The following is a 21,655-nucleotide window of genomic DNA, read 5'->3' as shown; positions in this document are numbered from 1 at the left end:
GTGCAGTTCAGCTTCATCAATCTGAAACTAATTTTTAATTCTCTTTTATTTTAGCATTCTGCTGAGAAGATGTCTCCCTCCTTCTTTCACACTTTCCTTCGAGACAACAAAATGATTTATCACTGCAACACTGTCAGCTGTAATAGCCTTATGGTAACAGTTAAAAAATTAGGTTGCAGTGACAGTTCATAGGAACTTTAATCCATTGATGAGAGGGACATTGTGCTGAGAGGATATGAAAGGTGTCCTTTATACCCTCTCAAGACAATATTCCTCAAATTCAGTCCTCCTGCCACCACTATATTTCTTGTTTTATTACCTTTCAAGGAAAATCAAACAATTCTACCCCAATTCCTAATCATAATTTTCAAGCTAAATGATTAAAATAGTTCTTATTAGCTTTTTTATAAGAAGACTAAGCTTAATTTTTTTGGCAATCACAAACTTTCTCCAAAGCTGTTAGTCTTTGCCTGTAACTTGTGGCATACCATGTGAGATAACAGGCTACAGCACCAGTGGGACTGAATCAAAATTTATTGCTTTCACAGCCATGTATATAACCACCTATAGGTCATGGAATTCTCCATATGTGCATATGCTGAATGATGTGTATATGCAGCAGACTGGGACAGGAATTAACAATCTTTCAGAGAGCAGAGAGTGATTTCTATTATCTCTATGATCTTCAGAAAGGAAGCTCTGGGCGGAGATTTAATCACATGTCATTGTCTGTTATGCATTCATAAAAAGATGAACGATTATGGCAATTGAAGGAAACCTATCATCAACTGAGAGAAAAAGACTATTTTTCTGAAGCGTACAAATTTGGTCTTTTATGACAAAATGGCTACTTAAGACTAAAAACTCTAATCATTACCATTTGCTTCCTAAAATATCCACCTCCTTTATCTGCACGTTGAACTGAAAACACAAAGCTCTTGAAATGTTTCTGGTCTCTGCAGGGGTGAACGTTATTTTTGTCCTTTCCCAATCCTGCAGCCAGGTACTGGGGGCAGCATTTCTTCTCTCTTGGTGTCAAGCAAGTCACCCTGGGCACAGCCCGACCCTGGAGGAGCTGATCAGTTCCTGGCTGGGGTGCTGGCACAGGGGCATTGATGGGGTACCCCTGCACCCCTTCCCTGCAGGGCCATACAAACAAGCCCTCACCACACCCTGTCATCAGGAAGGTGGTGCTAATGGGAGATGGTTTTGAAGGTTTAATATAGCTTTTGCAACACCTTGCAGAAGAGGAAAGGGGTGCCCAGCTTACTACAGCTGAAAAAACAAAGAAGGGAGGGGGGGAAAAATAAGCTATTTCCTCTAAGTTCCTCATTTTCACTGCACTTGCCAGCCACAACCAAAAGGTGCCCTGTCAGAGAGTGGGAGGGAAGAAGTAATTCCGCTCCCTGCTGCTGGGACTCAGTTTGCTATGGGAATTCAAGGCTTTGGGCTCAGGGCCATTTCTACTCCTTACTCATGAAAACTGCTTTGACAGGAGATACCTAAGCTTGGCCAGGCACCCATGTAGCTTCAGAAAGGAGTTGGCAGGCTGGAAGCTCTGCCTCTGAGCTCTGCAGCCTGAGGACAATGTCAACATGTGTTTTTCCCATTTCTGCCTCTTCTTCCATCCTCTACAGCGTGGAGCAAGACACATCTGCACATCTCTTTTTTGCCACTGGAATAGATGGATCCCTTCTAGACAGGACTGCTAAGGAGGCTGTATGAATGTGGGTGTGAATGTGTGTGGCTCTGTGGGGGGCTGTCCAAGTGGCAACACTTTGCTTTTAATTCCCCTCCTATGGCACAGAGCAGATCAGTTATCAGTGCACATTCAGGTTGGATTCAGCAGCAAGAAATGGTCAATACCTGTTTCACTGTGGAATCTACTATCCAGGGATGTCTCTGGACAAATCCACCAGCAACAGGTTAAATGGGTTTGCTGATCAGCTACACTGTACTGCAGAGCAGCATTGAGACCACAGAGCAGGGATCAGGGCTCAGCCCACACCTGTGTCTGATGAAACCCTACAGAAGCTCTCATCTGCAGTAGCAACGTGGAGCGACAGCAAACTCTTGTGCCACACAGCCCATTACACTCAGCATCCAAGGACAACACCCTCTTCCTCTCTGGATGTCAAACAGCAAAGGACCCTCAATTATTAGCTTGTTTTAGTGAAAAAAACCAAAACATTGAAATCATTGCACTGGGAATCCAAGCTTCATCAGGCACAATTAAAGCTTTAGCAGCTTTTTTACTAAGCTGAGGATCCTCTCAGACAGTGCACACCAGGCAACCAGGACCCTCCCTGGAAGCATGGTAAACCTTGGCATCAGAGAAACAGCAATGTCAAAGCGAGCTCTCTCTTCTTGTCCATCTGAAGCTCTGCTTTTTTTTTTTTGCAGGGAGGTTGCTATTCCCCTTCTGCTCCAGCCTTGGCCGAGCAAGCCCAGTCGAGCCTCCTCAGCTGAACTTCTTGTTCAACACTTCCCTCAGGACTTTGTGTTGTAAGGTTGGAAGGGTGGGCTCAGGAGGATATGGGTGGGACGCAGTGGCAGCAAGGAAACCCTTGTTCACAGCTCATTCAGGGAGGAAATGGGCACCGATCCCAAGGAAATTGTTTTGTGTTCCTGAGCAGTCGTGGGGGGAGGTGGCGGTACTGACCAGTCCTTTCCCACTGCTCCAAACAGCCACTGCTGCAGCAGTGCACCAACACAGACACAGTCGCATGGGTGTCGGCCTTTCAGGCCTGGCTACTCATGCCTCACTGGAAGTGTCCCACCAGGGACCCAGGACAAGCACCCCCCTCAGGCTCCATGGTGGCAAGCGTTGCTGCTCACCCCGAGTCTCAGCACAAGGGATAACGGAAAGCATCCCAGCCAGCCCTCCTTTACTCTGAGCGTCTCCCAGAGGCACTGCTGCACACACCAAAGGCAGGAGGAAAAAAGGGGACCTGCCCTTTGTGCAAACCACTCCACCAACCTGGTTGGACATGCCAGCTCCAATCCCTTCTTCTCTCAGCACTGTGTCCTTGCCCCTCCGTGGAGGTGGCATGGCCATGCTCCTGGTACTGACCCAGAGACATCACTGGCACCCCATGCAAGTCTGAAGGCACAGGCACCTCTCAGAATTTCTCCTGGAAATAAGCTGGGACATATTGTCACTTGCAGTCTGAACTAGGCTACAAAGGGGCCCCGTGACTAACCCTGGGAGGCATTAAACATAACCTGCAAGCCCACAGTGTAGAGCAGGGAACAGGGTGGGAGCTCTCAAGGAAATATTTTGCTGAAAACAAAACTTTCAAAGCCTTTCAACAGCAGAGCACCGAAAATAGACTTCAGACTCCAAGGGAGGGGGAATTGGAAAAGGTTAGGAGCTGGGGAGAGACAGAAAGAGGGAAAGATCAAACGATCAACAACAACCCTGGGGAAAAAGGGGGCGCAGAGGTTGCCAAAGATTTTTTAAGTCCATTTCCTGCAGGAGCTGGAGACGAGGAGGGTCAGTTTATTGCAGTTTGGCCTGAGCAGAGAGCTCTGCAAGAGGCTTTTCAGGCTCACTCCAAACACAACCATTCATTACCCGCTGCTGCATCCTTCAAAACAGGAAGCGTTGCCAGAGCATTAATTTATCTCTTAATCGCCGTCCTTTTGTTGCTGTGAAAAATGTTTAGTCATAGATTTAATTCCTCTCACTCCACCCCCCTACATCCCGACCACCTCTGATCACAAATACCATGAAGAGACAGGGCTTGACAGATTTTCTGATGGTTTTACTACAATTTAACTTTCAGGAGATCTGCTAACTTGCGTACAGATTCTATTGAAGAACCCTGCATAGCAACAAGAGAGCTGCCCCTGGCTCAAAGTGGGAGTGTAATTCTTTGGGATTTCGCCTTGTCATTATTATTTCTCGCTCTTGTTATTGTCTTCAGTCCATCCTCCCCAGCCCCAATTTACTTTAAACAGATGTCTTATTTGTTCATAGCATGCTGAGGATTTGCCCTGGCGGAGATTTTTTTTTGTATTTTGTTTTGCCTTTTTTCCCTTAAATGTGTTTTAAATTTTGAGAAGAGCCCGTGAAACAATAGCAGATGTGTTGTAGCTACAATTAATTGGATAATTAACTTAATTCATGTATTACATTTTAGGTTTGTGTTTCTTGTGCAAGGGAATATGTGTGCTAGAAGCTGAGGTGGGCATGAGCAGAGGGGAGGAAGAGAAACATTTGTTAGAGAGGTACATCAGGGGGTCCCAGCTGTGGGTCCCCTAGCCAAGGTGCAAGAGCAGAGAGGATAAGGGAGTGAGAAGAAGGGGCCACATGATTCAGCAAGGGCTAAGTGATTAAAGATGCAACGAGTGGTGAACACAGTTCATCAGGCTGTTTTCCTGGGGGTCTGTCCCATCGGATATGCTCATGGGGGACTGTGCAGTGTATGGGCAAGGTATGGGGGGGCAGGGATTTAGATCCCCTAGGACAGACTAAGCCTCCCCTGTTCCTCTTGGAGGTCAGCAGAGGGATGCACAGATGACCAGTCCATACTACTGGGGCCATTGGGATATAGCTGGGATGGAACTGCTACCCACATGGCCCCAAGCCAGCTCAACTTCAGGCTGCCCCATGTTCAGAGCTTGTGTTCCAACCTACCCAAGTCACAGCCAGGGCAGGCAGGACCTTTCTGCCTTTGTATGACCCACCAGACACTTCCACATCTCCTTTAAATCCATTCATCAGTGAGTGTCTGCACCATGGTGAACAGCCTCAAAACCTCAGTGACCTCTCAGCTCTGCGCTGTTTGCAGAGCCCAGCATGCCAGTGCTGCCACCCAGGCAGGCCAACCATCCTTGGACATGATTATTGTTCCTTGGTATGAAGCCCTGCCAGGCGACACAGTTCCGGCTGGGCTGCATGCCCACCCACTGGGAGGGTCAGGGTCTGGCCCTGAGTGTTAACAGCCCTCCATGTCTCCTACTTAAAATGTTTTCAAAGTCCTCCCGTGGCTATTTTGTGTTGGTCCTGGCTGCCGCCATTCTTGGTGTGTAAATGCTCCCAGTGCCTTCAGAAGCTGCTGTGTCTACACAAGCCACCATAATACATTCTGCAGCCCTGAAAGTACCGTTTGTGACTTAACCTGCACCCTCCAGCAGCCTCAAAACATTCCACAAATACAAAGCTCTCATGACAGGTACAATGCCCATGGCCATTCAGAGTAGACTTTCCACCTGCAGTTTGGTGATTTTTCTGCTCTTGTCTTTTGCATGGGGCTCAAGAGCAGAGGCTTCAAAGCGGGCTCAAAGCAGCATGGTGTCCACTTCTAGTTCTAGCTCTGAGTAGCTGAATGACACAAGGAAGAACAAGGCTGGGGACTCCAAGACAAATTTTGACTGGATCCTGCATCAAGCTTCAGGCAGGCAGACAGCATCCACCCAGAGCTCCCTGACTTCCCAAGGCTGCCCACACTGTGCTCAGATCAAGACTAAGACTTTGGCTCTTGTTTATGTGACACCTGAGGTTACTAACTACACTGCAAGCATTTTTGAAACAGCATTGTCCTTAGGGAACTTCACAGCATTGGTAGAAGCATCTGTCTTTTATGCGCTGTGGCTTACAGCTATCAGAACAACAACAAAACTTATTTTTATTATAAAAATAGATATTTTTTCCAGAAAATTTGCAGTAGAAATGCATCCCAACAAGTCATTCACAAAAACACAATAAAAAAACCCTCAGACTGCTCAGATGAAAACAAATGATACTGCTAATTGCAGTGTACAAATGCCAGATATTGGCATTTAACTCTAACTATGCTAAATGCAAATGTCAGCTGGAATGACACAGTCCGGCTTCATCACCCAAGGCATAATTTTCAAGCCAAGCTTAGATGGATCCAAATTTCCTACATTTTTTTCTTTTCTTCCATGGCAGCAGATGAGGGCAGAGAATGGAACTATTTAGCCTTCAAAAAGGCTGGGAATGGGAACCCACAGAGGTCCTGGTTCATGCTTGACTAAAAAATTACGGTAAAAACACAACATCACTAGTAGGGCTATTGGAAAGAATTATACCCAGAAGAAGGCCTTAGAAGAGGCTAAAAAAAAATCCCATTTAAAATAAAAGGGATAATATTGTTCAGTGGAGCATTTTTCTTATTTCCTTCTGGTTTGTTTTTTTTTCTACCATATTCATTTTCTGCTCTTCTTTTCTCGTAATTTGGGGGCTGCAAAGTTGCCAATTATTCTTTTTTTCCTTTCTTTCCCCCCCTCCCCCCCATGTCAGCAATATTTGGTGGTTTTTTTGAATGCAGAGCACCTGGATCAATGGGATTAATTAATATTAGCTAAATTCAGGCAGGGCAGAAAGAGGCATTTAGTCTTTGTCGTGGAGGACAGAGCCCAAACTCACTGTGTACCTCAGTGAGCTAGCTATACCAGTGAACGAAGTACAGCCTGGAAGGCTCAAGAGCCATAGGCAACTAAGAGTAATCTGAATGCTTTAATGCTTTTTTATTGCACACAATGATTTTTAAGGCAGCTGCAGCAGCCAGAGTGGGAGAAGGAGAAGCTGAGCCATGATTTATGAATACTTTGGGCTCATGTTACTGGCATCATTAATCACAACTGCTGATAAATTAATCCACCTTCTAATTTGTGTGCAAGATGCTCAACTGAAAGTAGAGGAAATACCAGTGTTTTGGATAAGGTGCTCTTATAGCTCACTGCAAAGTGCCAGTTTTGAACCTTAAGCAACCTGGTAATTTCTCCTGACAAACACCAGCCAATGGTGAGGACAATCTAGAAAGCGGCTGCTGTCATAAAAGGGAGTCCCAGGACATGAAACCAAGGAAAAGCATGGAGCCAAACACAGTTTAGCACTATGGTGGCTAATCAAAAACTCACCTCTGACCCAGACTGAATCCTGCACTCCAAACAACCACGTTTGAACTTCTTCCAAACCAGCTTCCTCTAAATCTCTGAAGGACATTTCTTAAATTTTAATGAAGGCCACAAGTTTTGATTTCTCAAGCACTCAGAGACAGAACGAAATGACAACATATGGGAAGGATAAAAAAAGCAGTTACTTAGCCAGGGTGAATTTCTAATGATTAACATAGACAAAATGAGAATTTAGTTCATTCACAGACCCCTAATGATAGCTGTATATATAGAAAGAGGAGCTTGAGATGGTTTTGAGAAAACCTTTCAAACCCCATTTTATTCATAAAGATAATTTTTTATAATTTTAAAATATTTTAATGGCTCTTTCTGAGCCCTAGAAAATCACATTGGGATATATAAATTGTCTGGCTTCATAAACAGGAGGAAATAAAAAGTGACTAGAATACATTGATTTAAAATAAAAACAAGCTTTCCAAGGCATCCTTACATAATTATTTTTCTGTTAATTTTGTAGCCTATGCAGAACACCTGAAAAAAAATTCCTGTAAGCTGTAACATTGAAATAGGAATGGTCCTTTACTTAAAGGTTTCAGTGGTTTCAGACCTTAAGTCTATGGCTAATTCTGAAATTATTTTCATCCATCCTACATTTCAGAATGAATAAGTGCTATACATGGAAAGACAGACAAAAACATCTATTCTGACAGGTTGATTTGCAAAAATAATGGTGGCTGTTTGACAATGATAGGACTTTTTGATTGCTAGAAGCAGTCCCATTAGGAATGCATTAGCAGGCAGAGTGCAGCTGAGGTGGTCAAAGGTGCATATTAAATGCAATTTATCTTATCAATATCACTTTCACATATATGATGTCTAATGTTTGTATACCTGTGGGTTGTCTGGGTATGTGTGTGAGGTGTAGACAAGTCCAGCTCTGCTTCAGTTTACTACTAAACAGCTATTAGGATTGCTAGTTCCGTATAAACATAATTGAAAGCAGAAGTAGACAGGGCATCCATCTATTTCAAAATATAAACTCCATTGTGTGAGTGCCATAACTTCTATGGTATCACTTTGTATTTCAAAACAGTAAGTTGTAAGTTGTTATATATATAGACAGATGGATAGGTACATCGATCAATTGATCAAATGATCAATCTTGTTTTCTTTTTTATCATCTAGAAAGTCAAACTGGTATTTCTCAAATATTTTCCAGTCACTGACACCCTCCATCTTGAGGATATGTTAGTGAATTGAGTCTGGTATTTCCTCATTTAAGATATCTAAAATGAAAGCAGAGATGACCCTGATCTCACTCCCTAATTTTGACTCTGCCATCCCAACCTTTTCCCATACACCCTTCCCTCCCTGCTACGGTGGCGCCAGAATTTATAACACGCTGAAGAGGAGATGAAGCTCCTTCCTGGTCAGCTGTCCTACATTCAGGCCTGCAAACAACAAGGTGCCATTGCATTCACGTGCTTCCGTGGGAGTGAAAACACCTTGCTTTTTCAAGAGCATAAGGTTTCTCAGACTTTGTCATATCCCCTCCTCTGGTTGTGATGCACCAGGAGATTAACACAGGAATGTAAGGAGGCAAGTCCCTTCCATGAGGGTGGGATTCACCCTGGGACCCCTCTCTAATGCAAAATCTTCATTTGTCATCATTGCCATTTAAATATTCATTCCTGTTTTCCATCAGCAAGGGAAAGCAGCATGAGGTTTCCTTTGAGCTCTGGGACAAAACAGTCATGGAAATTGTCAACACAGGGCAAGAACAGTTTTAATAGCAGGCCAGGTCTCAGCAATCTAAAGTGACAGTTTTCTTTTCCCCTCCTCCCTCTTCCCTTGAAAACTCTCCTCCATCCCATTTTATCAACCCCATGCAGTTCTAGGCTGTGCTGGCCTTGCTGGGCTCTGCAGAGACAGTTACCACACACCTAGAAACTCCTTTTCAGGTTCCCAGGACCTCAGCAGTTCTTTTAAAGAAGCTGCTTTTCATGACTTGAAAGTAAATAGACATGAGTTCTAATCCCTTGAGCTGCAAAGTTATGGAGAGTTTAAAGCCTGCTGCTCCCACAGCGTGTTTTGCAGTCCATTAGAGAAGAAGGGTATCCCCAGTTATCTGACCTTTCAGAAAATTGAGGCATCTCTTCTGCTGACTCTTTCATTGCCCCCAGAGAGCCACTGATGAGATCTGGACGTGAAATGAAGGAGCAGAGAAGAGCTGTGATTTAATTTTATTATTCAAGGGAGAAGAGAGACAGGTGCAGAGCTGCTGTACCTTAGAGCTCTGTGCCCATCCATGCACGCTGATGCAGCTCTGACAAGGGACCAAATCAGTGTGGCAGATCAATTGACACTAGTTCAAGCTGGCCAAGAACCTGGCCCTCTCCATGGAGCTGAGACACTGCGACTCAAAGGGAGTAGGGAAGAAGGGAATAAATGTCAGGAGTGAATCTTTGAGGGCTGTGTGCTTTGCTCAGGCTGCAGAGGATGACATTTGGAATCTGCAAGGCAGAGGTACAGTAGTTCTCCATCTGCTCCTGTCCTGGAGGCATTTTAACCTGCTGCTGACTTCTGCCTCTTCTAAGACTCTTCCCCCAAGATGGACCAGACTGCCTTGCTGACTAATATCACCTGGCATAGCTGAGCTGTTCTGGCCAGAAGTGAGAGTATTCCTGTCAGTACTCCAGCTGTCATTATGCCCTTCATTCCCCTTTCCCTCTCCTTCTTTGCCCAGGAAGAGAAACCAGTTTCATCCACAAAACAGAACTGAATATCAGTCGGAAGACTGAAGTCAGGAAGGCTCTTACCACACATTTCTCCTATGCTTGGCTATTCAGGCTGAGCTAAAAATCTTGCCTTCAGAAAACCTTTCTGTTGATTTGAAGGGGCTGCTTCTACCAGCGGATGTTTTATTTAAGAACAGTCTGGTACATGATAATTAATGTTAAGAGACCATGTTTCTCTGATGAGCAGTAGCTTGTGTCAGGAGCAGTTCCATTTCCTGTGCTGGGAGGGCATGGGGATCAAGGCACTGTCCTCCAGGAGTAGGGACGATCAGATCCTGGCCTCACAAACACCTCTGCCAGGCTGGCAAGGAATTTGTCATGGGACAGCCTAATTGGATTAAATAAACACTAGCATCAGGGTGAGAAAGGCACAAAAGAGGACCCCAGTCACTGAGGGTGCATTTATTAAACCAAAATTGATAAAACCTCTGACCCTTGAATCTCCTAGCCTGAATAATGCCTGCTGTCCCAAACAAGCTTACTTCTTTGTTCCTGTCTCACTTCCCCATGAACTTCTCTCTTCTTTATCCTTAGCCGATATTTGCTTTGCCACAGGTTTCATATTCCTTCCTGGCTCCATGTCTCTGGCTTAGGGGATGGACATGGAGTCAGTAAGCTGAATTTTATCCTTGCCACCTGTCATGGTTCCCCTCAAGCACATCTGAGGGACAAAAATGTTGTTCTCAGGTCACGTTGTAGCTGTATAGGACACAGAAATCTGGCCTGAGCCCACCATGTAGTTTCCTTACAGAGCTTCTATAGAGAAAACTCTTGTCCAAAAAAAGATTCACCCGTTCAAAATCAACCCTCCGGTCATGCGTACGCATCAATCCGCAGTGCACCACAGAGAGCTACCCTCTGCTTGCACGCATCTGACACACCTGGGCATGCACACATCACTCCAATACCCTGCCCAAGTATTTTTGGGAGAAAAAAGATAAATGCATTCAGAGAAGATCAGCTAGCCACTCTACAGAGTTGGGGGGTTTAGTTTTGGGGTGCTAGAGGATCTTTAAACATCTAAAGTGCAATTTTTAGCAGAATGAGCACTAGACAAATTCAAGGTAGGGATTTCAGTGCACGTGGAGTCAAATCAATGTTACGAGATTATGAAAAGCTCCAACCAATAAACACAGCATGAGAGGGCAGTAATAGCCAGAAGAAAGTATAGCTGTTGCACCTGTATTATTCTGCTGTACAAACATTTTACAAGGCCTGGTACCAAGTATATTAAAAATTATGCCAGATTCCCAGGGCCCTTTGTCCTCCCAAAGCCTCCTCCCCCCACAGCTGGCTCTTTTGGCAATGCTTTCAGCCTGGGTCTTTGCAGGAGCCACAAGGAACGATGGGCTAAAACCACCCCCAAACACCCACACTCTGCCCCACAGGGAGGGACAGGGAGCAGGCAGTGGAGGTCAGTGGGGTTTCAGCTTTACCATGCAACTGAGAGCACTACTCCTGCATTGCACTTGCCCAGAGGCATTGCCCCCTCCCAGGAGACTAGCTCAGATACAGCACTGATGATATTCAGGTCTCTGTCTCTTTTTCTCTTAGATATAAAAGCACGTGGAACCTACAGGGAGTCAGAAGTTCACAGACCGTCTGGTACTTGCTTGAATTGATGTGAACCTCTACTGTGGAAATTTTTCTAGGACATGCTTTCTCATGAGCGTGACACACTTTCAGTCTGGGTGAAAATACCACAAGAATAACCTTTCTCATGGTATTTCAGTATTTATTTTCTGGTTCCTGTCCAACCCTAAATCAGGAAGTGCAGAAGCGTGAGAAAATTTTATAAAAAGAAAAAAAAAGTTAAATAATGGGTTTTAAGTCTAGAAAAAGTTTCTGTTCTGCTTGAGCCCAAGGCAAAAGTTTGTTCTTGTTTTATCCCAACAGGTTCATCCATTTTTAGCTGCTTCTGAAGGAGCTGTCACATCACTGTGAGGCCTTCAGCAGAGAGGCCGGGGAAGCTCTGAGCCTTGCTGTCATCTTCTGATGTGCTACAGACTCCTCAGTCAAGTCACTTAGGCACTCTGAGTGTCTGTTCCCAGCCTCTCTATGAAGATAGACAATATTTATCTTGCTTTGAGAAGTGCTTCAAGATTCTTGGGAGAAACCTCCTGTGCAAGTGTAGAATTTTTTCTAAAAACTAATATCCCTCTGTTTTTTACCCTGACAAGTGTAACTGAGCCTGTATGTACCTCTTTAAGTCTTTAAGCAGTGGGAACCTTTCATAGTGACTTAGGATATGATGTAATGTCTATGTATTGTTAACAGGACCAAAGTGTAATAAACATTCATTTTAATGAACAAAGCAAAGAGATGTAACTCAAAAGACCCACAGGGAGATGTGTTGTGTAGAGTTGCCATGTTTGCATACATGCTTTTCTGACTGCAGTCAGTTTTAACAAGGGTAAAATACTGTTGATGTTAAATCACATGTGGTTTTTTGTTGTTGGGGGGGGTTGCTGTTTTTTTTTTTTTTTTTGAGCCTCAGAATTGCAAGGGTGTTCCTGAAGACATAATGGTTACATCTGTACTAATAACGTAAATGTGTCCAGTACTGTGGGGTGGCCCCAAGGCCAACTGGCATGGAAAAGCCTACCTCCATGCTATTGAACTCTCCTTGTCTCCAGAACAGCAGGGCCACATCCAACCCACCTCCTGGGAACCAGCACTAGCTGGCACTGGCTCCAGAGCCGTGCCAGGAATTGTTTGGGAGAGCATTAGCTGGCACCAGGCTCGGCCACGCCGGAGACCATTCTAACAATTAACAGTGCAGACATGTGAGTGCCAGGGCCTGGCATCGTTCCCTGTCACTGCTTGATTTATTAATATCAAGTAGCCATGTGGCCTGCAGAGCCTTTATTGCTGGTGACAGTACCGGGAAAGGAGAAAGTTTGGGTTACTTTTGCAAGGCTGGCAGATAGAAAAAAAACAGGCAGCTTGGGTTCTTTTCTTGTAAACTGCACATGCTTTATATGGAAATTATTAAGAGACAATCAAAGCAGGAGCCTGCAATGCTGCCTTGGCAAAGCTTTTCAGCCTTGTTTCAGCCAGTGTTTTGAAAAAGACTTCACACTCAAGAATGCTCAGTACTAAAGAATACCTGGTCAAAGTAATTTTACTTATTTATGTTTGTCTAAAGTGATGTAACCAGGACAACATATTGTTTTTACAAGTCCACCTGGCCCCATGAAGTCCCTGAAACCTTGTGGAACCATATTTAAAACTTGTTGCAACTAAATACCTAGGACATCTGATGCTACCACGTGTGAATCCTTTACAAATAAAATGTCTTGACTAAACTCCTGTGCTCCTGTGTTGTTGGGACAATATTAAATTAAGAGTCTTATCAAATAGTAGTCTAGAAATCTGTGTTCTTCTTTTCATGTTTTCTTAGAAAAAGTATGTAAGAAGTGGTACATGGAAATCAGGGGGAGATAATTGTGTCCTCATCTAAGTACTAAGTAGTTTTTTCCAAAAATTTCCTAGCATTAGTGAGAAATTAGCAGTACCACACGTGTACAGCAGCAGCATCTGTCTTTGATGTATGATTTACACACCTAGTGAGAACATTAGGTTATCAAATGTTAAACAGTCCTCAATACCTTATAAACAGTTGAGTATGAGAAACTTGCCCACTCAACCCAACACTTCACATAATTAGCATATAGGAATTTCAGCCTTTCCCTTTCTTCCTGGAAAATGAATGCTGAATCACTCAAAAGAGAAATTGCTTAACTTTCTCTTGTTGATACAGCAGTAGATTGAGAGGCTAAACAGGCTTCTGAACCCTTCCATTAAAAAATTACATCAAGAAATGATGGTCCAGGAACAGACAGACATGACAGCAGCTTCATCTACTTATTTCAGTGTATGACTCGCATCAGGAGACAGCATAGAGTCCAGGACCCCACCAAAATAAATGTTTTTCTGATCTACAACTTGCAGTTGCCCTGAGGAGCTCCTGGTGGAGCAAGGTGCTGATGCTGGTTCAAGAGGCAGGAGTTCTGCTCCTGCTATTGCTTAGTAGTCTATTTATCTTCCTCGCTACGTCTAGGCTCAGTTCAGGAAAGCGGCATGTGCTTAACCTCTCTGGACTTCAACAACAATTTAGGCACCAGCGCTTATTGCTTTTCTGAATAAGCGTGTGCTTATTCAAGCAGAGTTGATCAAGCCAGAGGTTGTTCCATACCTGCTTTCAGACAGCAAGAGCTTCTCAGCTGCCCGAACACATATCTAAAAGCTTGAGCATTTGGCCCTTATCTGGAAAAAGACCAGGCTTCTAGAAACTGCAGTGAGCTCTTTTGTTGGGTTTGTTTTCCCTCTACTTTTACTCTCACCTCTTTCTGCTTTTCTCCCTGAAACCTTCCTCAGCCCTAGTACAGCCGGAATGGGGAGCCTCATGAGTGGGGCTAGCTTCAGCCTCACAACCAGCCTCATTGTACTTAAGAGATCCTGGCAGTACCGAAAAGCACCTGGGCTGAACTTGGTGTTGTGTCTGAACGTCAATCTGAAACCTAATCTACTTGAGCTTGATTATCATGGTATTCATGGCATCCTTTTCCTTCTTCATCCAGGGCAGGCTGCAGGATTTTTACATCAGCAAGCTGATGTCAGTTCAATGTCAGAAGAACACAGAAGAGAATTCTTGTGATTTAGAGCTGACCGGGATGAGCTCCTCTGCCTGGTCCCTGGACGAAGGCGATCTTTGCAAGGACTTCCTAGATTGCCATAGAATGCACACAGCCAACCGGTGAGCTCTGCCAAATGCTGTGTTAATTCCTGATGACGGCTGCTGCTCTACAAGGAAACAAAAGGCTGCTCATATGAAGCAGACACGCAGCCTCCTTGCAGCACTTGGTGTGCTATTTAGCTTTAAATGTGTTTTGTCCCAGCACCTTAGCAAGGTTTTGTGGTGCAAAAGGAAGCTTAGAAGCAAGAGGAATTAGTAAGGCCAGGCCTTGATTCATCCTGTAACCTAAAAATACAGACTGATTCCTGCAGCGGTTATTTTAGTACCAGACAGAAAACTGCTTCCTTGAGATGAAAAGGCTCAAACACCGGTACCCTCCTCATAAACAGGATCTTGAGATATATAGAGAAGAGTCAGACAATTTAGACTGCACGAGGCTCACACAAATGTAGACACAAAACCACACAAACATGCCAGCAAGGCGAGATAAGCAACACAGCTCTTCACAGAAATTCCTGCATGTCATTCCTTTCGAGGCAAAATAGTAAATAATAATAATTTAGGAAAAAAATTTTAAAAAAATAAAACAATTAAGCAATTACACTCTCCCTCGTGTTTCTGCTAGGCTCTTCCTGCACTTGAGGGCTACCAGTCTAAACATGCTCTCCCAGCCCTTCTACTCCTGAAGGAATATGAGTTCATAAAAAGACTGCCAAGATTATGTAGCACCTTAATACAGCCCTCAGTGTTCTCCTTGCCTTTTACCCCGGAGGTTGGTCCCAGCTTATATAAGAAGGGAAGGGGACAAAAGAAAACTAGAGAGAAGACATGTTATTCACAACACACACTGTCTATTTTCTGTCAGATAGACCAGAAAAACTCCCAAGTGTACATGCTTGAATTGCAAAGTGTTTAGGCTTTGCAGCCAACCGTGTTGGTGGAGCTTCAGCAAACAGGGACACATCTTTGGGGAGTCCTGAAGTCATTTTAGGTACAACCCTTTGCCATTGCCCTTGTTGATGTCTTGAATCAATCAGTGCTACATTCTCTTTCTTAAATGCATAGTCTCCAGAAATATCTGTGAGTACTCCATGAGAGGAAATTTAACTCTCCCTAGCAAACAAGTAGCCATTCCAAAAGGACTCTTCTGAAACAAACTTCTCTCAAAAGTTTAACCACCTACTTATTTCCATTGCTGGGATTTTAAGGGCAGCCTCTGTGTGTAAGGAAGAGCCATGCGTGCCTGAAACCTGGTGAATTGCCATTCAAGAGAAACTTTAAAGAGTCCAGCTACCATTTTGAGGTCTGACAGCAATATAGCTGTTATGCAGGTTTCTTGAATGTAGAAGAGGGTAGTGAGAGTTTCCAGCTGAAAAAGTCCCTTCTCATCACTTTCAATATCCTTTTGCTTGTGCCGCAGTGAAAATGAGGTAGAATGAATAAGCGAACTTGGAGATGTTGAACTGGAAGCAGTTTTTATAGAGAAGTAAAAGGAGTCAGTGAGGCGAACAGCTGACCTATGTTACGGGAAGAACAGAGTTATGTTCTCCACTATAACACTGCTGGAGTCACCAGAGGTGCTCCAAAGAGAAACTGTGGTGGAAATTTCCATGACAAGGGGTGATATTTCAGGGGGGATAGCTACTGCTTCGGTGTTGGATGGGAGGACGCTGTTCATTAAGCACAGACCTCTGGGTCTGTACCTCTGTCTAAGCCACTGTACCTCTGGGGCAAAGGAAGATCAGCACAGTTTGGACAAGCATACGCAATTCAGGGACTCTTATTCTCCAATGTTGGGTCAGAAATCTCACAGGTCAATTTTCCTGTTAGCTACATTAGCCTTTCCTTCTGAGAAACACCATCATGACAACAACAGAAACTACCTTCCTTTACACCTTAGAAAGTGTGTGTTTGTTTTGCTCTCAGGTTTCAAGTGGGCAGATGCAAGGGTGTTGTTTCTGATTTTATCCAAGGTGGTTTATTCCTGCTTTGCTTTTGTATGCCCGTTGTCTTCAGGAGAGCATTCCCTACAGTAACAAGGTGACATCTCCCCAGACTGCTTCCAAGCATTCATGCCCCCACGCTGACATTCATGCTGCAGCCCATCCTCCATGAGAGGGTGAGCTTTGACTTTGGCTCTTCTCAGCTTGTGAGTACTTTTCCTTTACAATCTACACAGCACTTATCCTGTGTATTTTCCAGCACATGCATATAAAAACACATTTATGCCAATGCTGGTTTCTTTTTTTGGAGCAGAAATAGTCCATCTCCATCTCACAGACTTCCTACTGCTCTGTGTGTCGTAGAGCCAGTTCAAGTGCCTCTGCTGTGCCTTGCCAGCAAACACACTGTGCCCTGGCACTCTCTCACTTTCCTAACCACCCTCCCCCTCATCTTAGGAAATAATTAGCAAAGAAGAAATAATAAAGAAATATAGAGTGCACTTCTGAGGATTCCAACAGCTGTTGGCAGCCGCTGCCATGTACTCCTGGTGCTGCTTTGCTTCCCTGGAGAACCACGTAAACCTTCCCTTTTCAGGTGCCCCCAACCTCTAAGCACCTGAGGGCAGATGAGGCTGAGGTCAGATGAAGAGGAAGGCACCCATGTAACACCAGCCTCTTGCAACAAGCAGAAATTACAGGAGTGGGGAACCTGCATTTCCCTCAGGGCAGAAAAGCAAGCCTTTGTGGTGCCCCACTGCATAACACCCTGCCATAATGAATAGGTAGGCTGTCAATATAAGCTATTAATAGGCCCTATAAATTGCTATTAAAGCAGTATACATCTATGGTGTTGCTTGCCTCAGCCAAAAGTGTCACAAATCATGAGAGCGCCAGCAGAAAAGGGTATCACAGCCTGATGAGCATTTGCAAGTGATTTTGAAATTTGAGGGATAATGGAGCAACAAGTCTGCAGGCTGCAGAGCTCCCTGGCACCAAGACAGGGATCAAGCAGACATCTAGTCACTTCCCACCTCTCAAGAGAGGTGGCCAAAGAGGAAGACACAGCTCCTTTGCCATCTCCTCTCAGGCCTCAGCTGCCCTACAAAGAGCCACTAAAAAGGTGTCAGTAAATAGTAATGACAGTGATGAAATTTCCCTCATAAGTGTCCAAATAAGTATGAAGTACTCCACCACAGAAGAACAGCCAGGGAGAAAAGCAATACATTATTCTTGCACAAGGCCAGACATAAACAGGCACTCTTAATGGGGCTGGGGCAAGGGCTTTGCAGTCCATTAGCTACCTGGTGAGCATAAAAGTCTTTGGCTGCATGGATGTACTGACAGGGCATGTTTCGTATGCTCTTCCTCTGAATAATGAGAACAGACAAAAATATGAACTGCAGTAAAAGCCATGAGAGAGGCCTGTAGCCGCAGTCCTGCAAGAACAGGATTTCTGGTTCTGGGCAGCTTACAAACAGTCTCTCTGTGGGAATAGCTGTTCAATAGTATTTCATCTAATCATCCTGTCCCACCTATGGACTTCTGCACCAGGGAGATCAGGATTTTCTGACATTCCAGGAATCTATGTGTCACCTCTGCACAATCTGTAGCATTCCTTCCACGTTGCCATATACATAACGTGACATATGTTCATCAGTTTTCACTGATGTCATATGATTACAGTATCCTTATCTGATTAGCAAGCTCAGGCACACTTTGCTCATATTATCTCAATTAATTTTACCCACAAACATTGATGTACTAAGTCCTGAAACAATGCCTATGTAACTCCCCGGGGCATTGTTTTGATTCCATGCTGGAACAAGGTCACCCTCCTCTTGACTGATGGTTTTTCATTCTTTATCTTTTCCTAACAGTTGTTTCTTAAACAAGATTTTCACTGGCAATAAACAGAAAAATCTTCACGAACTGTTTGAAAATTTAATGTCTCCTGCTGCTGTTGTTCAGAAGCTTAAAGTACAAATTTTAACGTTTTACTGCTTGTTGGATCCAATAGCCAAATATGGATTTGATGCCGAAAGGCTTCTGACAACCTGAGTAACCTGCAAAACAGAGATGCACAGCCAGCAAGGACACAGTCTCAAAATAAGCCTTGTTGCATTTGCAGAGTGCCAAACTTACTGACCTGAAATTTTCTGACTGCTGTCAGTGACCAGGCCACGTCTCTCCAAAGCACTGTATTGCTCTACCCTACATGCCTCTACAGCCAGATATCTAGACTAGGTACTGGCAAGTATTTCTCACCAAGGACAACCAGGAGAATCTCTTGAGGAAGACTTGCTTTCACTATTGCCTAACCTACTTGCCCATACCTCCCACCTAGAAGGGAGGACCACAGATCCTTTCCATGATGTTTGTTCACTCTCTCCCTCATCAACTCTGATAGAAAAGAGTTCTGAGCTATTTCAGGAGCCTGGCATGCTGCCCACCAATCCTGCCTGCTGCTCGTGGCACCACCCAGCCCATTCCACCAATATATCATTCTACAGTGAATATTACAAGCCACTTGTCTGGAGACCATGATTCTTCATCCACTTACATCTTTTGAAGCTTTTCTCAGCATCCAGGGGACTGGAGAGGGAGACCTGCATGCTGGGTGGGGGACTATGGGCATCTGCTGAGCGGTTCAGCTCCAGACTTTCCTTCCAACAAGTGACCTGCAAGTGAAATGTGGGAAAAGTAATATCCAGATCATCATCTGGTATAAATCAACAAAGCCCCACTAAAGACATTAAAGCTCTACTGGTTTACACCATCTGGGAATTTGGCCACAGGGGAGGACTTCTTAATGTTGAGTTTTTAGCCTTTATCACAGATATACATGTGAGGAAGGCTAGTGCCCTATCTGCTCTCAGCGAGTGTTACCAACCCCTACAGAGATCAATAGGAGCTCCCTGTTCACATCAAGAGCAGAATGAGGCCCTAAAATTAGCATGTGTTTGAATCAGTGCAGATTAGTAGCACTGAGCAGATATTGAGGGCATCGGAAAGCTAGCCGGTTTAAACAAAGTAAGAATTGACCTCAATTTCTGCTAAGCTGAAACTGATCCTTTTGGAAGGGAGAGAGAAGAAAAGGTGTCCAGAAATACTCATGTTTTGGTTCGTTTGATTATCTCATGCACCTAGCTTCGGCAGACAAGAAAGAGTAAAATTTCACATACTTTGTACTTGGGCTGACCTGGGGGCTGTTGGGCTCCTGTCCTCAGAATGGAAGGCTTCAATTCTAATTTATAGACCAAACAGATAATGGCAAATAGGCTTTGGGTGGTTTATCTAAATCCTTCAAAGCTGTGCCCATCAACTAGCTATAAGCTTGGGCAACTCCTTGGTTAGTCCAGAGTGTCTCAAACAGACAAATTATATTTGCTGTGTAGTGTTTCACATATTTCTGCATGCTGTCTGACAACCATATTCTACATAGCAAAACTAAAGGAAATCTGGAGTGAAATGAAAGAAACATGTTTATTCTTTATATTTATGATAGCGATAAATTCCCTTAAGGCATTGCCTTTTTCATTTAATGCAGTGAGTACCAAATATGGGCTGGGTAATGGATGTTTTATGAATGTAGTCTTGCCTTGAGCAATCGATTGCTTAATTTAAAAGATTAAAAGACTGAAGTGGGCAAAAATAAGAAAGTGAAAAAAAATCGACCATGAACAGGCTATGATTATAGATCAGTTTCAGCAAGCTAGTAGATAAATTTCCATTGTAATAGTTTAAGTCTTCAATATACAGCCTTTTCCTCTAAGAACACTTTTTTAATATTTTACAACTTCTGTAGCTTACTGAAGAAAAAAGGTCCCACAGTTTACTTTGTAGTTTGTCTTTCTTTAAACCAGATGAGATTTTTTTTTCTGTGATTGTGTATTTCTTTTTCTGTGGATAATATTTTTCCTGCTGGAAGAAGGTAAAGGGTGTATGCAGAGAACTGTTTCCTCTAGGTCCTAGTGCACTTCCTCCATCTGCATCTAAGCCAGAAGCAAAAAAAAAGCAAACCCAAGTGAGTTGCTATTTCACAATGCAAAATTTTTCTTTCTTTTTTTCCTTCTGCTGTTTTGTCATCTAGCTGTGCCTTTTTCTCATTCATCATAAAGATATATCTCTTTTTTTAATCAAGTATAGCCCATGAGTGAATGATTAGAGATCCAGTGAAAAGAAAAATTACTGAGATGGACTAGTTACTGATGTGCAGTGTTTTTGCTAGTGTATTTATCCACTGATTCCACTGTTATGAATAATACACATATTCATCATGCCACTGCTTCAAGGGACAATGTTCTCATCCAGGCCCTCTGTGCATTTCAAGTAGCTGGGGCTTCCCCTGAGGTCTGGACTAAAGGACTAAACTTATCTTTGGTGTAAACTCTATTGAGATCAGTGAAATCACTGAGACCTAGGATGAATCTGACCCACGGAGAGAGACTCTCAAGAGCTCCATTTAGTCTCTGTCACAGTATGATTTTTCCCAGGAATTGCCATAGCTATCCATCTCTCTAAGACACATAATAAATAATTTACTCACAGATATAAGGGAGCACTTGGCTTCAATCTGCTAATGATCTTAGCTGAAAGGGGCTCCACTATGCTTAAACCCTCTTTACATTGCCTAAGAGATTCAAAGTGCCATTATGGTAAAATGAGATAACCAGAAATAAAGAGGAGACAGTACAGTACAGTAGTTGTCAGCATGTCCACCACAATTTTCAGGTGGATCTTCAGCTACTTAAATGCCCAAGTGAGATTCATCTCAAGTCTCCTTAGCTGTCTAGTCAGCAGAGATCAACACTTCTGTGAGGGTCTCTCTATGTATTACAGATGTAAGCTATATGATTCATAAAGGTTTTGACAACTAAAGCCAAGTGAGATGAACCCCATTCCTAAATATCTGTTTGAACTCAGTCCCTTGTCATCAAGCTTGGTGTCCCCCTGACACTTGCCTTGTGTACTCCCTTACGACACAGTGAAGGGGCAAGAGTAGGACCCTGGGATTTGGTTTCAGACAGGGCTGCCTCCCTGCAAACACCAGAGCTGGAAACAGGATACAATTGCAAATTACAAGATAGTCCTCATCTCCAGAGGCCAACTTCTGGTCTTGCTTACATCCTGGTATGAGACTTGTTAAGTCTGGCAGGTGCAGCAGCAATACTCAGAGTTCATGTCTTTGTAGCTAAGAAATGTACTTGCTGCAATCCTCTCCTCACTTCTACAGGGTCTGTCCTCTATTTGACTGACCCCCATGTTATGTATATTTGAGGACTCTCTCGTCTTGATCAAAATTATCTGAATGCTGGCTCCTTCTATCA

Source organism: Pseudopipra pipra, chromosome 3 (assembly GCF_036250125.1).
Source record: "Pseudopipra pipra isolate bDixPip1 chromosome 3, bDixPip1.hap1, whole genome shotgun sequence".
NCBI classification, from domain to species: domain Eukaryota; kingdom Metazoa; phylum Chordata; class Aves; order Passeriformes; family Pipridae; genus Pseudopipra; species Pseudopipra pipra.
The sequence above is the reverse complement of the archived record's forward strand: the minus strand, read 5'-3'. Positions refer to the sequence as shown.